Source organism: Arachis hypogaea, chromosome 12, assembly GCF_003086295.3.
Source record: "Arachis hypogaea cultivar Tifrunner chromosome 12, arahy.Tifrunner.gnm2.J5K5, whole genome shotgun sequence".
Taxonomy (NCBI): domain Eukaryota; kingdom Viridiplantae; phylum Streptophyta; class Magnoliopsida; order Fabales; family Fabaceae; genus Arachis; species Arachis hypogaea.
In genome coordinates this window covers 96,408,608-96,426,172 of record NC_092047.1, presented here as the reverse complement: position 1 = coordinate 96,426,172, position 17,565 = coordinate 96,408,608, and the positions used below count along the sequence as shown (strand labels likewise).

At 36.4% G+C, this 17,565-nt stretch overlaps 1 non-coding gene across 1 annotated transcript; it reads left to right on the top strand.

Annotated features, from left to right (window-relative positions):
- Positions 1-676: 676 nt before the first annotated feature.
- Positions 677-784, top strand: LOC112731691 (small nucleolar RNA R71). The gene has a single exon (XR_003167459.1). It is a non-coding gene; the product is annotated as a small nucleolar RNA R71 (small nucleolar RNA).
- Positions 785-17,565: the final 16,781 nt, after the last annotated feature.

Here is a 17,565-nt window from a genome sequence, read left to right as displayed (position 1 = left end):
TTCTTACTCAGCTGACCCACTTGTGCCTCCAAATTTCTAATGGAGGACCTTGTTTCATTCATGAAACTTAGTGTGGTCTTGGATAGATCAGAGGGTATGGTTGCCAGGCTAGAATGGCTCTGTTCAGAATTCTCTGTCTGTTGCTGAGAAGATGATGGAAAAGGCTTGCTATTGCTAAACCTATTTCTTCCACTATTATTATTGAAGCTTTGTTGAGGCTTCTATTGATCCTTCCATGAAAATTTGGATGATTTCTCCATGAAGAATTATAGGTGTTTCTATAGGGTTCTCCCATGTAATTCACCTCTACCATTGCAGGGTTCTCAGGATCATAAGCTTCTTCTTCAGAAGATGCTTCTTTAGTACTGTTGGATACAGCTTGCAATCCATTCAGACTCTGAAAAATCATATTGACTTGCTGAGTCAATATTTTGTTCTGAGCCAATATGGCATTCAAAGTATCAATTTCAAGAACTCCCTTCTTCTGAGGCGTCCCATTGTTCACAGGGCTCCTCTCAGAGGTGTACATGAACTGGTTATTTGCAACCATTTCAATGAGTTCCTGAGCTTCTGCAGGGGTTTTTAGATGAAGAGATCCTCCTACAGAATGATCCAATGACATTTTTGACAACTCAGACAGACCATCATAGAATATACATATGATGCTCCATTCTGGAAGCATGTCAGTAGGACACCTTTTGATCAAATGCTTATATCTTTCCCAAGCTTCATAGAGGGACTCTCTTTCCTTCTGTCTGAAGGTTTGGATTTCCACTCTAAGCTTGCTCATCTTTTGAGGTGGAAAGAATTTGGCTAGAAAAGCACTGACCAGCTTTTCCCAAGAGTTCAGGCTTTTCTTAGGTTATGAATCCAACCATGTTCTAGCTCTGTCTCTTACAGCAAAAGGGAAAAGCATAAGCCTGTAGACCTCAGGATCAACTCCATTGGTCTTGACAGTGTCATAGATTTACAAGAATTCAGCTAAGAACTGATGAGGATCCTCCAATGGAATTCCATGAAACTTGCAATTCTGTTGCATTAGAGAAACTAATTGAGGCTTAAGCTCAAAGTTGTTTGCTCCAATGGCAGGAATTGAGATGCTTCTTCCATAGAAGTTAGAAGAGGGTGCAATAAAGTCACCAAGCATCTTCCTTGCATCTCCACCATTGTTATTGGGTTCGGCCATGTCTCCTTCTTTTTTGAAAATTTCTGTCAGGTCCTCTCCAGAGGGTTGTGCTTTGGCTTCTCTTAGTTTCCTCTTAAGAGTCCTTTCAGGTTCAGGATCAGCTTCAATAAGAATGCCTTTATCCCTGTTCCTGCTCATATGAAAAAGAAGAGAACAGAAAAGAAGAGGAATCCTCTATGTCACAGTATAGAGATTTCTTTATGTGAGTAGAAGAAGAGAAGAATAAAAGAAGGAGAAGAGAAAAATTCGAACACAAAGAAGAAGAGGGGGTTCGAATTTGAGTGGAAGAAGAGTGTTAGTAGATAAACAGATAAATAGAAAGAGATGAGAGGGGGAAGAATTCGAAAATTAAATAAAATAAAATAAAAATATTTTTTGTTTTTATTTTAAATATTAGTTAGTATTCAAAAATTAAAAAGAGAATTAAAATTAAAATTAAAATTTGAAACAATTAGTTAATTAAAAAGAATTTTGAAAAGGTGGGTAGGAGTTTTCGAAAATTAGAGAGAGAAAATTAGTTAGGTGGTTTTGAAAAAGATATGATTGAGATAGAAAACTTTTAAAATCAAACAAAAAGTCAAGTAGTTAATTGAAAAAGATTTAAAAATCAATTTTTGAAAGGATAGGAGGTTAGAAAAGATTTTGAAATTAAGTTTTGAAAAAGATATGATTGAAAATCATTTTGAAAAAGATTTGAAAAGGAAATTTAAAAAGATTTGATTTTGAAATTAAAGTTGATTACTTGACTAACAAGAAACTAAAAGATATGATTTTAAAATTTAAGGACTGAACCTTTCTTAATAGGCAAGTAACAACTTAAAATTTTTGACTCAAAACATTAATTGTTAATGTTAATTCGAAAATCATGAAATAAAAAAATAAGAAAAAGATTTTGAAAATCAAATTTTAAAAGTTTTCGAAAATATAAAGACAAAATGAAAAAGATTTTATTTTTGAAAAGGTTTTGAAAAGATAGGATTTTTAAATTAAAAATTTGACTTGACTCAGAAGAAGTAACTAAATTTTTAAAAAATTTTGATTAAGTCAATCCAAATTTTCGAAAATTATGAGCAAAATAAGGAAAAGATAATTTTTTTTATTTATGATTTTTAATAAGGAGAGAGAGAAACATAAAAATGATGCAAAACATGAAAATTCAATATCAAAACACATTATGCATGCAAGAACATTTTGAATGTCAAGATGAACACCAAGAACTTATTTTTTGAAAATTTTTAAGAAAAGACACACATGCAAGACACCAAACTTAGAAATTTTCAATGTTTAGACACTAACAAATTGAAAATGCATATGAAAAATAAGAAAAGACACAAAACAAGAAAATACAAAGATCAAATAAGAAAAATCATCAAGAACAACTTGAAGATTATGAAGAACACATGCATGAGTTTTCGAAAATTTTAATAAAAATTAAAAATATGCAATTGACACCAAACTTAAAAATTGACACTAGACTCAAACAAGAAACATCAAATTATTTTTGGTTTTATGATTTTATAATTTTTTTGTATTTTCGAAAATAAAAATAATTAAAACAAAAACTTAAAATTAAAATAAAATTACCTAATCTGAGCAACAAGATGAATCGTCAGTTGTCCAAACTCGAACAATCCCCGGCAACGGTGCCAAAAACTTGGTGCACGAAATTGTGATCTCTAGCAACGGCGCCAAAAACTTGGTACGCACGTTTATAATCTCAAATTCTTTTTCACAACTCCGATACAACTAACCAGCAAGTGCACTAGGTCGTCCAAGTAATAAACCTTACGTGAATAAGGGTCGATCCCACAGAGATTGTCGGCTTGAAGCAAGCTATGGTCATCCTTGTAAATCTCAGTCAGGCGGATTCAAATGGTTATGAGATTTTGATAATTAAAATATAAAATATAAAATAGGATAGAGATACTTATGCAATTCATTTGTGAGAATTTCAAATAAGTGTATGGAGATGCTTTTGTTCCTTCTGAACCTCTGTTTTCCTACTGCTTTCATCCAATCATTCATACTCCTTTTCATGGTAAGCTGTATGTTGGGCATCACCGTTGTCAATGGCTACTTCCCGTCCTCTCAGTGAAAATGGTCCAAATGCGCTGTCACCGCACGACTAATCATCTGTCGGTTCTCACTCATGCTGGAATAGGATCCAGTGATTCTTTTGCGTCTGTCACTACGCCCAACACTCGTGAGTTTGAAGCTCGTCACAGTCATCCCATCCCAGATCCTACTCGGAATACCACAGACAAGGTTTAGACTTTCCGGATCTCAAGAATGGCCGCCAATAATTCTAGCTTATACCACGAAGACTTCGGAATGGAGGCTAAGAGATAAATGCTCAATCCAAGGTAGAACGGAAGTGGTTGTCATGCACGCGTTCATAGGTTGAGAATAGTGATGAGTGTCACGGATCATCATATTCATCATGTTGAAGTGCAAGCGAATATCTTAGAATTGGAATAAGCTTGAATTGAATAAGAAAACAATAGTACTTTGCATTAATTCATGAGGAACAGTAGAGCTCCACACCTTAATCTATGGTGTGTAGAAACTCTACCGTTGAAAATACATAAGTGCTGAAGGTCCAGGCATGGCCGAGTGGCCAGCCCCCTAAACGTGATCTCTGAATGTAAAATTATTCAAAGACTAACCAGAGATATCAAATAAATCACTAAAAGTAGTTTTTATACTAAACTAGTAGCTAGGGTTACATAAGATAAGTAAATGATGTAGAAATCCACTTCCGGGCCCACTTGGTGTGTGCTTGGGCTGAGCATTGAGCTTTCATGTGTAGAGACTCTTTTTGGAGTTAAACGCCAGGTTGTAGCCTGTTTCTGGCGTTTAACTCTGGTTTGCAACCTGTTTCTGGCGTTTAACTTCAGAATAGGGCAGGAAGTTGGCGTTTGAACGCCCGTTTGCATCATCAAAACTCGGGCAAAGTATGGACTATTATATATTGCTGAAAAGTTCTGGATGTCTACTTTCCAACGCAATTGAGAGCACACCAATTGGGCTTCTGTAGCTCCAGAAAATCTATTTCGAGTGCAGGGGGGTCAGAATCCGACAGCATCTGCAGTCCTTCTTCAGCCTCTAAATCAGGTTTTTGCTCAAGTCCCTCAATTTTAGCCAGAAAATACCTGAAATCACAGAAAAACACACAAACTCATAGTAAAGTCCAGAAATGTGATTTTTATTTAAAAACTAATAAAAATATAGTAAAAACTAATTAAATCATACTAAAAATTACTTAAAAATAATACCAAAAAGCATATAAATTATTCGCTCATCAACACGCATGATGACATGTCATCATGTCATGTTTTTCTATACTTTTTCATACAAGAAAGTGATTATTAGTGCTTAAATATTGAATACTTTTGTGTTTAAATGGTATATTTCTTTGATCTTTTGATTTTATAAACTTTGTAGGAAATAAGAAGAAAAAGAAGCAAAAAAGCACAAAATAAGCAAAACAAGGAGAAAAGAGAATTTTAGGGCACATTTTGGAGTGTAGGCACGCTTTGGAGCCTTAGGCCACGCCTTTAAAAGCGTGACCCATGACTAATTCAAGGAAGCGGGCTCTATTTCACCATCAGCGCTCATTTGCAAAAAGAGCGCCAAGTTGACTAAAGGAGCGTTTTCGGGCAATTCTAAATTTAGGATTGAAGAATAGATATCAATGCGCACGCGTCGAAATTGCAACTTTGGAAGACCACGCATACGCGTGCATGACGCGTACGTGTGGGTGTGACTTATTTGAAGAAGGACGCGCAAGCGTCGGTGATGCGTACGCGTGGCGCAACGTTGTCAAAGCGAGTGCTATGTTCACAAATTGAACGCTGTATGGACGCACAGGCTTATGGCACGCGTACGCGTCAGAAGTCCAATTTCTGAAGGTCACGTGTACGCGTAAGTGACGCATACGCGTCGATGGGAAAAAATGCAAAAGCACGCGCAAGCGTGAAGGATGCGTATGCGTGGGTGCCCGAACGCTCCATTCTCTAAATGAATGCTACGCTCTCCTGGAAGCATCACTTCTGCTCAATTTATCTGATTCCAAGCCCAAGTAAAATTCAAAGCAAGCAGAGCCCATTTTTATCACTCAAAGGCACAAGAAACAGTTAGAATAGGAATTTTCTTTGAATTGTAATTTGTTTCAATTTCAATTTCATTTTCATTTCGTAAAGAGTATATAAAGGCATCAGTTTCATTTCAGAAGGAGGGAGATCTGTTAGGCTGCAATAGTAGTAGGCAGCAGTAGGAGTAGGAGTAGGAGTAGAATAGAAGGCTCTCTTTGATACACTTTTATTTTTCTGCACTTTCTACATTTTAGTATTGAATTCAGTTTATGAAATTTCAGTTTCTGCAATCCTCTACTACAATTTCTTTTTCTGCAATTTTACTTTCTACAACGTTACATTTGAGTTTGCTGTGATCTGAATTTACTTTTCATGCAATTTAATTCTTCTGCAATTGTTCTGAGTTCTGATTTACTACTTTCTTTAATTTTCCAGCACCCAATTCCCTTTATATTTGATGCAATTTACTTTTCTTGCTCTTTAATCATCTGCCAATTTACCTTTTGCAATTTATAAATCCTGCAATTCACTTTCTGCTAGTTCAATTTTACCCAATTCACCACTGTTAGCTTAACTAAACTAATCACCTCACTAAAGTTGCTTGATCCATCAATCCCTGTGGGATCGACCTCACTCCTATGAGTTTTACTACTTGATGCGACCCGGTACACTTGCCGGTGAGTTTGTGTGGAAATTTAATTTTCATCCATCAAGTTTTTGGCGCCGTTGCCGGGGATTGATATAGATCGACAATGATTAAGTAGGTGAGAAGTCTAGATTAAGTATTTTCTTTGTTTTCAATAGTTCATACTCCATTCATCAAGAGACATCATCACTGGAGTGTGCTTTCAATAAATTCATGCAGGATTGTACCCCAATGCCACAAGATGATCCATACTGTGATGAATTCAACAATTCTTTAAGTTATGCTTGGAAGGATAAAAATCAGAGAGCACCCAATGTGTCATACTCCATTAATCAAAAGCCATCGTCACTTGAGCAAACCTTCAATTCATTCATGGAAAGTTGTCAAACCCCACTTCCCCGTTTTTCATTTGAAAATCCTTCATCACTTGACTATACCTCAACACAAAGTTTCTTCCAAGATCCATACAATTCATTTCACTAACCACAAGACACACCTGATTACTCACAAAATTCATTTCATATCCCTCAACACAATTTCACCACAATACCCACAAACCCACAAAATCCACCCCAATCTGCTTCTCTCTTGCTACAAGCAGAACAATGCCTGCAAAGTGCCATAGACTCTAGGGAGAGAACTAGAGAATCCTTGGAAAGACAAGAACAATCCTAGAAAGAGCAAGAGATCCTCTTCAAGAAGATGGATGGACACTTAGAGCAAATGAGGAGAAACTTAGTACTGCTGAGCAAGGAAGATGAAGACCAATTGGTGGATGTGAAGGAGGAAGTGGAAGAGCAAGAAGAAGAGGCACCTGTGTCAAGCAAAATTTCAATGAAGAATGAGCTGGTGGAGATATTTGAACCTGAGACTGCATATCTACAGAAGCCACTTGAGATGACGGAAGAACATGAAAACTCATAACCCTCACAAACCTCCCTGAACCAAAAACTCTCAACACTTGAATCTATGATTGAAAGATATGAAGAGGAGATGAAGAAATCTTGGGAAGAACGATAAACCTCCTCCATGAAAGTGCTATTAAATCAAATGTTGAGTATAAAAGAGGAAGTGGAAGAACAAGAAAGTGAGGAAGACAATCAAGGAAGACCATACTCAAGTGAGGCAGAAAGTTGCACAGAAGAAGGGCTCATTGAACCACCAATTCAAAAGGCTTTTGATGAAGATAAAGCTCCAACAATCACACAGCAAACATGTCTTGATATCCAAGGAGTGAAGGCAACTAACAAGAGCACTGAGAAGAGGATTGTGACCAAGATACCAATGACAACATTCAAGAAAAGGTCAACTGCAAACAATCCTACCCCTGATCCAGCAAGCAAACTCAAACAAGCAACTTACAAAAGGAAGCTTGCTGAGGAGAGACCAAAACAAGGGACAATAGCTGAATCTTCTCCCCCCTTGAGGTCACTCCTCTTAACAAACTGGAAGAAGAGGAAGAAAGTAAAGAACAACATGTCAAGCTAATGACACTAAAAGAGAGCTTGTTGGGAGGCAACCCAACCGTAGGTAACATTTCAGTTCTTTGCTTTGTTTACTTTCTCTGTCTGCTTTGTTTATTTCAATAAATTGGCATATGATTACATTCTAAGTTTGGTGTTGCGCTGCAATAATTTGTTTTCAATCCTTCTGGATGATTGCATCAAATTAAAAACGAAAGTGTCACACTAAGATTCTAAGTTTGGTGTACCACTTATTTTCTATGCATTTTATTCAGCAACCACTTGTCTGCATAATCATAATGCCTTTGCAGTGTTATCTTTCTTTTAGTTAGACAATTTTAGTTTTCTCTTTGTTTTAGTCATTTCCCTATTTTTAATGCTTTCTTTTATTAATTGTTTTTGTTAATACCTCACCAAGAATTCCCTATTCATGACAGATTCTTCGCTTAGTGATTGTATTTAACATAAAATAGTTCCTTTTGTTTAGTTTTAGTTCAAATAAATTGACATATGGTTGCATTCTAAGTTTGGTGTTGCTATGCAACAAAATTTATTCCCAATCCATACTGGATACTTGCATCAATTCCAAGTGAAAGTGTCACACTAAGTTTGGTATGCCACTTATTTTTTATGCAATGTATCATGCACACCCTCTTATTTTTGCAATCACACTGTCTCTGTTTCATGTGCCTTGATTGTTATCTTTAATTTTTCTTGCTTAAAACACATGTACTACTAACATTTTTATTGTGTAAGACATTCATGATCCATTTTAGACCCCATCACCATTGTTCTAATTGTTGCTTGAGGATGAGCAAGCATTCTGAGTTTGGCATGGGAAGGGGAAGAATAGAAGGAAAAGGACAACAACAAGGAAGATAAACTACAAGGTGGTAACTCTCCTTTCTCTTCCTACTTACTTCCAGCATTATAAATTACATGATTGTCTTTATCTTCTCTGTATGCATGTGTGTTATGAATAAGCATAGTTTGATTACTGATTTTTAACATCTTGCTGTGACATTATGACTACCAACTTGAATTTTGTGAGTTCAAAAGCAATAAAGTATCATGATCATAAACAAACAAGGTCTTTAAAGAAGAACTTAGCATGGGCATATAAATATTGGAAGGCTAGTATGGTTAATTGTTTCTCAATTGCATTAGATTTTATTTAATTAAAGTTTTCATCTAGAACATTTTATGAAATCATGAAAACCTTGAAAAAACAATTGCAAATTAAGGCAAGAAAAGCAAAAGGGAAAGAATGAGAAAGCTGAAGGCTCTGAGTACCAATAACAATTCAATTGTTAAGTACTTGTGGTGTTTATGTATCAGGAAAAAAGCTTGAAAACAAAACACTTAGAGTCAAGGCTAGGCTCAAGTGCAAAAGCACTCCCTCAAAACTCAAGGCTCTGAGCATCAATGATTAGAGAGTAAGGAAAAGAAATAAATGAGCTTAAAGAAGTCCTCTAATTAAATGCTTGTGGTGCTTATGTATCAAGTGGTAATACTTGAAAAGAAAACATTTAGAAGTCGTAGCTTTATTATCAACTCATAGGGCAAGGCACCCAAAAGGAGAAGCTAATAAGAAAATCAAAGGCTTGTTTCAAGGAAGAAATATAAGGAAAAGATTTCATAAAATGAGCTAGATAGAAGCATAAATCATTTACATTTCTTTTGTGATTGTAGCATGCATAAAAGACTAGCCAACCATGAAAATTAAGTTGCTATTCTTCTTACCTTGGATTGTCAACCTGTATTGCATGATTCTTTTCTTGCTTGGGGACAAGCAAGGTTTAAGTTTGGTATTATGATGACATGTCATCATGTCATATTTTTCTATGCTTTTTCATACAAGAAAGTGATGATTAGTGCTTAAATATTGAATGCTTTTGTGTTTAAATGGTATATTTCTTTGATCTTTTGATTTTAGAAACTTTGTAGAAAATAAGAAGAAAAAGAAGCAAAAAAACACAAAATAAGCAAAAAAAGAAGAAAAGAGAATTTTAGGGCATATTTTGGAGTGTAGGCATGCTTTGGAGCCTTAGGCCACGCCTTTAAAAGCATGGCCCATGACTAATTCAAGGAAGCGTGCTCTATTTCACCATCAGCGCTCATTTGCAAAAAGAACGCCAAGTTAACTAAAGAAGCGTTTTCGGGCAATTCTGAATTTGGGATTGAAGAATAGATATCGACGTGCACGCGTCAAAATTGCAACTTTGGAAGACCACGAGTACGCGTGGGTGTCACTTATCTGAAGAAGGACGCACAAGCGTGGGTGATGCGTACGTGTGGTGCAGCGTTGTCAAAGCGAGCGCTACGTTCACAAATTGAACGATGTATGGACGCGCAGGCTTATGGCACGCGTACACGTCAGAAGTCCAATTTCTGAAGGTCACGCGTACGCGTCGATGGGTGAAAATGCAAAAGCACGCGCAAGCGTGAAGGACGCGTACGCATGGGTTCCCAAACGCTCCGTTCTCTAAATGAACGCTACGCTCTCCTGGAAGCATCACTTCTGCTCAATTTATCTTATTCCAAGCCCAAGTAAAATTCAAAATAAGCAGAGCCCATTTTCATCACTCAAAGGAACAAGAAACAGTTAGAATAGGAATTTTGTTTGAATTGCAATTTGTTTCAATTTCAATTTCATTTTCATTTTGTAAAGCCTATATAAAGGCGTCAGTTTCATTTCAGAAGGAGGGAGATCTGTTAGGCTGCAATAGTAGTAGGCAGTAGTAGGAGTAGAAGTAGGAGTAGAATAGAAGGCTCTCTTTGATACACTTTTATTTTTCTGCACCTTCTACATTTTAGTATCGAATTCAGTTTATGAAATTTCAGTTTCTGCAATCCTCTAGTACAATTTCCTTTCCTGCAATTTTACTTTCTGCAACTTTACATTTGAGTTTGCTGTGATCTGAATTTACTTTTCATGCAATTTAATTCTTCTGCAATTGTTCTGAGTTCTGATTTACTGCTTTCTTTAATTTTCCAGCACCCAATTCCCTTTATATTTGATGCAATTTACTTTTCTTGCTCTTTAAGCTTCTGCCAATTTACCTTCTGTAATTTATAATTCCTGCAATTCACTTTCTGCTAGTTCAATTTCACCCAATTCACCACTGTTAGCTTAACTAAACTAATCACCTCACTAAAGTTGCTTGATCCATCAATCCCTGTGGGATCGATCTCACTCCGGTGAGTTTTACTACTTGATGCGACCCGGTACACCTGCCGGTGAGTTTGTGTGAAAATCTAATTTTCACCCATCAATTTTTTGGCGCCGTTGCCGGGGATTGATATAGATCGACATGATTAAGTGGGTGAGAAGTCTAGATTAAGCATTTTCTTTGTTTTTTCTTTCTGTTTTAAACTGATACTAAGGTGTTTGAGTTATTGCCTCACTAAAAAATTTTCATCTGTGACATGAGTTTCAATTTTCACTGGTATTGTGTTTTACAAAATTTAAATGGAGTTCAACTCATCTTGTGATCAAACAAATTTTATGGGATATTACCCACCATCACCAATTGACTATTCTAATGGTGGCTGGGAATATCACCAAGAAATTACAAATTCTGAGCACTCCAATCCATTGTGATATGCTTCAAAACCACAAGATGAGCAAGGAAATCATATGGGATACTTTCCACCACCATAAAATGATTCAAGTCATTATTCTAATGGTGGCTAGGAGTATCACCAAGAATTAACAAATTCTGAGCAACCCAACTAATGGGGATATGCTTCACAAAATGATCAAGACAATTTCATGAGATATTGCCCACCACCACAAGATGATTTAGGTCATTATCCTCATGGTGATTGGGAATATCAACAAGAAATGAGAGAGTATGAACAATCAAGTGAAATGAACTACTTCCCAGAGCCACAAAGTGACTCATACTGTTATGACACGCACACAAATGATGGCTGGGAAAGGAATTGCAATGATTCACATTCTAATCATCCAAAGACATTATCACTTGATTATGCTGTCAGTACATACATGGAAGATTATTCCTTTATGCCACAAAATAATCCACACAGTAATGAATTCAACAATCACTCAAGTTGTGGGTGGGAGGATCAAAACCAAACAACATTCAATAGTTCATACTCCACTCATCAAGAGACATCATCACTGGAGTGTGCTTTCAATAAATTCATGCAAGATTGTCCCCCAGTGCCACAAGATGATCCATACTGTGATGAATTCAACAATTCTTCAAATTATGCTTGGGAGGATAAAAATCAGAGAGCACCCAATGTGTCATACTCCATTAATCAAAAGCCATCATCACTTGAGTAAACCTTCAATTCATTCATGGAAAGTTGTCAAACCCCACTTCTCCATTTTTCGTTTGAAAATCTTTAATCACTTGACTATACCTCAACACAAAGTTTCCTCCAATATCCATACAATTCATTTCACCAACCATAAGACACACCTGATTACTCACAAAATTCATTTCATATCCCTCAACAAAATTTCACCACAATACCTACAAACCCACAAAATCCACCCCAATCTGCTTCTCTCTTGCTACAAGCAGAACAATGCCTGCAAAGTGCCATAGACTCTAGGGAGAGAACTAGAGAATCCTTGGAAAGACAAGAACAATCCTAGAAAGAGCAAGAGATCCTCTTCAAGAAGATGGATGAGCACTTAGAGAAAATGAGGAGAAACTTAGAACTGTTGAGCAAGGAAGATGAAGACTAATTGGTGGATGTGAAGGAGGAAGTGGAAGAGCAAGAAGAAGAGACATCTGTGTCAAGCAAAATTTCAAGGATTAATGAGGTGGTGGAGATATTTGAACCTGAGACTGCATATCTACAAAAGCCACTTGAGATGACGAAAGAACATGAAAACTCACAACCCCCACAAGCCTCCCTGAACCAAAAACTCTCAACACTTGAATCTGTGATTGAAAGATATGAAGAGGAGATGAAGAAATCTTGGGAAGAACAACAAACCTCCTCCATGAAAGTTCTATTAAATCAAATGTTGAGTATAAAAGAGGAAGTGGAAGAACAAGAAAGTGAGGAAGGCAATCAAGGAAGACCATACTCAAGTGAGACAGAAAGTTGCACAGAAGAAAGGCTCATTGAACCACCAATTCAAAAGGCTTTTGATGAAGATAAAGCTCCAACAATCACACAGCAACCATGTCTTGATATCCAAGGAGTAAAGGCAACTAACAAGAGCGCCGAGAAGAGGATTGTGACCAAGATACCAATGACAACATTCAAGAAAAGGTCAACTGCAAACAATCCTACCCCTGATCCAGCAAGCAAGCTCAAACAAGCAACTTACAAAAGGAAGCTTGCTGAGGAGACACCAAAACAGGAGACAATAGCTGAATCTTCTCCCCCCTTGAGGTCATTCCTCTTAACAAACTGGAAGAAGAGGAAGAAAGTGAAGAACAACATGTCAAGCTAATGACACTAAAAGAGCACTTGTTGGGAGGTAACCCAACCGTAGGTAACATTTCATCTCTTTGCTTTGTTTACTTTCTCTGTCTGCTTTGTTTAATTTCAATAAATTGGCATATGATTACATTCTAAGTTTGGTGTTGCCCTACAACAATTTGTTTTCAATCCTTCTGGATGATTGCATCAAATCAAAAACGAAAGTGTCACACTAAGATTCTAAGTTTGGTGTGCCACTTATTTTCTATTCATTTTATTTAGCAACCACTTGTCTGCATAATCATAATGCCTTTGCAGTGTTATCTTTCTTTTAGTTAGACCATTTTAGTTTTCTCTTTGTTTTAGTCATTTTCCTATTTTTAATGCTTCCTTTTATTAACTGTTTTTATTAATACCTCACCAAGAATTCCCTATTCATGACAGATTCTTCGCTTGGTGATTGTATTTAACATAAAACAGTTTCTTTTGTTTAGTTTTAGTTCAAATAAATTGACATATGGTTGCATTCTAAGTTTGGTGTTGCTATGCAACAAAATTTGTTCCCAATCCATACTGGATACTTGCATCAATTCCAAGTAAAAGTGTCACACTAAGTTTGGTGTGCCACTTATTTTTTATACAATGTATCATGCACACCCTCTTATTTTTGCAATCACAATGTCTCTATTTCCTGTGCCTTGATTGTTATCTTTAATTTTTCTTGCTTAAAACACATGTACTACTAACATTTTTATTGTGTAAGACATTCATGGTCCATTTTAGACCCCATCACCATTGTTATAATTATTTCTTGAGGATGAGCAAGCATTCTGAGTTTGGCATGGGAAGGGGAAGAATAGAAGGAAAAGGACAACAACAAGGAAGATGAACTGCAAGGTGGTAACGCTCCTTTGTCTTCCTACTTACTTCCAGCACTATAAATTGCATGATTGTCTTTATCTTCTCTGTATGCATGTGTATTATGAATAACCATAGTTTGATTAATTATTTTTAACATCTTGCTGTGACATTATGACTACCAACTTGAATTTTGTGAGTTCAAAAGCAATAAAGTATCATGATCATAAACAAACAAGATCATTAAAGAAGAACTTAGCATGGGCATATAAATATTGGAAGGCTAGTATGGTTAATTGTTGCTCAATTGCATTAGATTTTATTTAATTGAAGTTTTCATCTAGGACATTTTATGAAATTTTTGAAATCATGAAAACCTTGAAAAAGCAATTGCAAATTAAGGCAAGAAAAGCAAAAGGGAAAGAATGAGAAAGCTGAAGGCTCTGAGTACCAATAACAATTTAATTGTTAAGTACTTGTGGTGTTTATATATCAGGCAAAAAGCTTCAAAACAAAACACTTAGAGTCAAGGCTAGGCTCAAGTGCAAAAGCACTCCCTCAAATCTCAAGGCTCTGAGCATCAATGATTAGAGAGTAAGGAAAAGAAATAAATGAGCTTAAAGAAGTCCTCTAATTAAATGCTTGTGGTGCTTATGTATCAAGTGGTAATACTTGAAAACAAAGCATTTAGAAGTCGTAGCTTTGTTATCAACTCATGGGGCAAGGCACCCAAAAGGAGAAGCTAATAAGAAAATCAAAGGCTTGTTTCAAGGAAGAAATATAAGGAAAAGATTTCATAAAATAAGCCAGATAGAAGCATTAATCATTTACATTTCTTTTGTGATTGTAGCATGCATAAAAGACTAGCCAACCATGAACATTAAGTTGCTATTCTTCTTACCTTGGATTGTCAACTTGTATTGCATGATTCTTTTCTTGCTTGGGGACAAGCAAGGTTTAAGTTTGGTGTTGTGATGACATGTCATCATGTCATGTTTTTCTATGCTTTTTCATACAAGAAAGTGATGATTAGTGCTTAAATATTGAATGCTTTTGTGTTTAAATGGTATATTTCTTTGATCTTTTGATTTTATAAACTTTGTAGAAAATAAGAAGAAAAAGAAGCAAAAAAGCACAAAATAAGCAAAAATAGGAGAAAAGAGAATTTTGGGGCACATTTTGGAGTTTAGGCACGCTTTGGAGCCTTAGGCCACGCCTTTAAAAGCGTGGCTCATGACTAATTCAAGGAAGCGTGCTCTATTTCACCATCAGCGCTCATTTGCAAAAAGACCGCCAAGTTAACTAAAGGAGCGTTTTCGGGCAATTCTGAATTTGGGATTGAAGAATATATATCGACGCGCACGTGTAGATGACGCGCACGCATCGAAATTGCAACTTTGGAAGACCACGCGTACGCGTGGGTGTGACTTACCTGAAGAAGGACGCGCAAGCGTGGGTGATGCGTACGCGTGGCGCAGCGCTGTCAAAGCGAGCGCTACGTTCACAAATTGAACGCTGTATGGACGCGCAGGCTTATGGAAAGCGTACGCGTTAGAAGTCCAATTTCTGAAGGTCACGGGTACGCGTAAGTGACGCGTACGCGTCGATGGGCGAAAATGCAAAAGCACGCGCAAGCGTGAAGGACGCGTACGCATGGGTGCCCGAACGCTCCGTTCTCTAAATGAACGCTACGCTCTCCTGGAAGCATCACTTCTACTCAATTTATCTGATTCCAAGCCCAAGTGAAATTCAAAGCAAGCAGAGCCTATTTTCATCACTCAAAGGCACAAGAAACAGTTAGAATAGGAATTTCATTTGAATTGTATTTTCTTTCAATTTCAATTTTATTTTCATTTTGTAAAGCCTATATAAAGGCATCAGTTTCATTTCAGAAGGAGGAAGATCTGTTAGGCTGCAATAGTAGTAGGCAGCAGTAGGAGTAGGAGTAGGAGTATAATAGAAGGCTCTCTTTGATACACTTTTATTTTTCTGCACTTTCTACATTTCAGTATCGAATTCAGTTTATGAAATTTCAGTTTCTACAATCCTCAGCTATAATTTCCTTTTTTGCAATTTTACTTTCTGTAACTTTACATTTGAGTTTGCTGTGATCTGAATTTACTTTTCATGCAATTTAATTCTTCTGCAATTGTTCTGAGTTCTGATTTACTGCTTTCTTTAATTTTGCAGCACCCAATTCCCTTTACATTTGATGCAATTTACTTTTCTTGCTCTTTAAGCTTCTGCCAATTTACCTTCTGCAATTTATAATTCCTGCAATTCACTTTCTGCTAGTTCAATTTCACCCAATTCACCACTGTTAGCTTAACTAATCTAATCACCTCACTAAAGTTGCTTGATCCATCAATCCCTGTGGGATCGACCTCACTCCTGTGAGTTTTACTACTTGATGCGACCCGGTACACTTGCCGATGAGTTTGTGTGGAAATCTAATTTTCACCCATCAGCGCACGCGTGGCTGACGCCTACGCGTGAATAGTGCAGGCTTCAAACGACGCGTATGCGTGACTGAAGCGTACACATGACGAGCGTCACGTGCCTCAGTAAAGTGAATTCGCTGGGGGTGATTTCTGGGATGCTTTTGACCCAGTTTCAGGCCCGAAAATGAAGACAAGAGGCTGCAGAGTGGAGCTCGGAGGCATCATTCAATCATTCGAATCATTCATTCACTTTTACACATTTTTAGGTTTTAAATGTAGAATTCTAGAGAGGCCTCTCTCCTCTCTCTAGGTTTTAGGGTTTCTTCTTTCAATTTTTTCTTAGATTTAGATTCAATTCTTGTTTTCATTTACATTTCCTTGCAACCTATTGTTCCTGCACCTTTGTCCTTTAATTCTACTTGTTATTTCCTTCACTTTGTTGCCTTTATGATATGCACTCTTGCTATTCTTGATCTTTATTAATGTAATTTATATTTTCATGTTATTAATGCTTTCTTTAATTTGTGTTATTGTTTTCTTGCAATTGTTAGTCTTGGATTTTATTATTTCTTATTAGTTTTTCATGTTTTTATTTTGTGCTTTTCAAGTGTTTGATAAAATTCTTGGTCGAATTTTAAAATATATTCTTGTGTTCTTAGCTTGGGTTGATGATTTGGAGACTCTTGAATTGTCAAAGTCTCTTGTTGATTGGTAATTGAAGATTGCCGGTTAACTTGAACTTCACTAAATCTAGTCTTTCACTATGAGTTGACTAGGACTTGTGAACTCAAGTAGATTGTATGCACTTGACTTTTCTTCATTGGTTAGAGGTTAATTAAGTGAAGGCAATTTACATTTACCATCACAATTGATGACGATAATAAGGATAGGACTTCTAATTCTCTTTCCTTGCTAAGAGCTTTCTTAGTTATTAGTTTATTTTTTTGCCATTTTACTTTCTTGTTTCTTATTACAAAAACCTCAAAATATACCCCATAGCGAATAATAAATTACACTTTCATGCGATTCCTTTGAGAGACGACCCAAGGTTTAAATAATTCAGTTAATTTTATTGAGTTTGCTTAAGTGACAAACAATTAAACATTGATTGAAGTTTAATTGTCGGTTTAGATCTATAATTGCAACGCGATTTTATTGAGAAATTCTTCACTGACATTTTTTTCCGTCACTCCCTCCCCCCTTTCTAACATAGTATCAGAGTCATGGTATCCTCTTTGGGAAGGATAAGTTGATTTTTTTGGTGAAATCACTGTACTTTTCATACTTTTCTTCTGCAGCATTTTTTTCCCTCTGTTTGGTCAATGCTTTGATGCTTTTTTGATCCCCACCGATTAGCTCATCTACTACTTACTTATTCTCATAGAGAAACCATATACTTTTCATCACCTTCCAATAGTTTGTCATCTCTTCGCACTTTGTCACTTTTCAGTAGTTTTTCGGC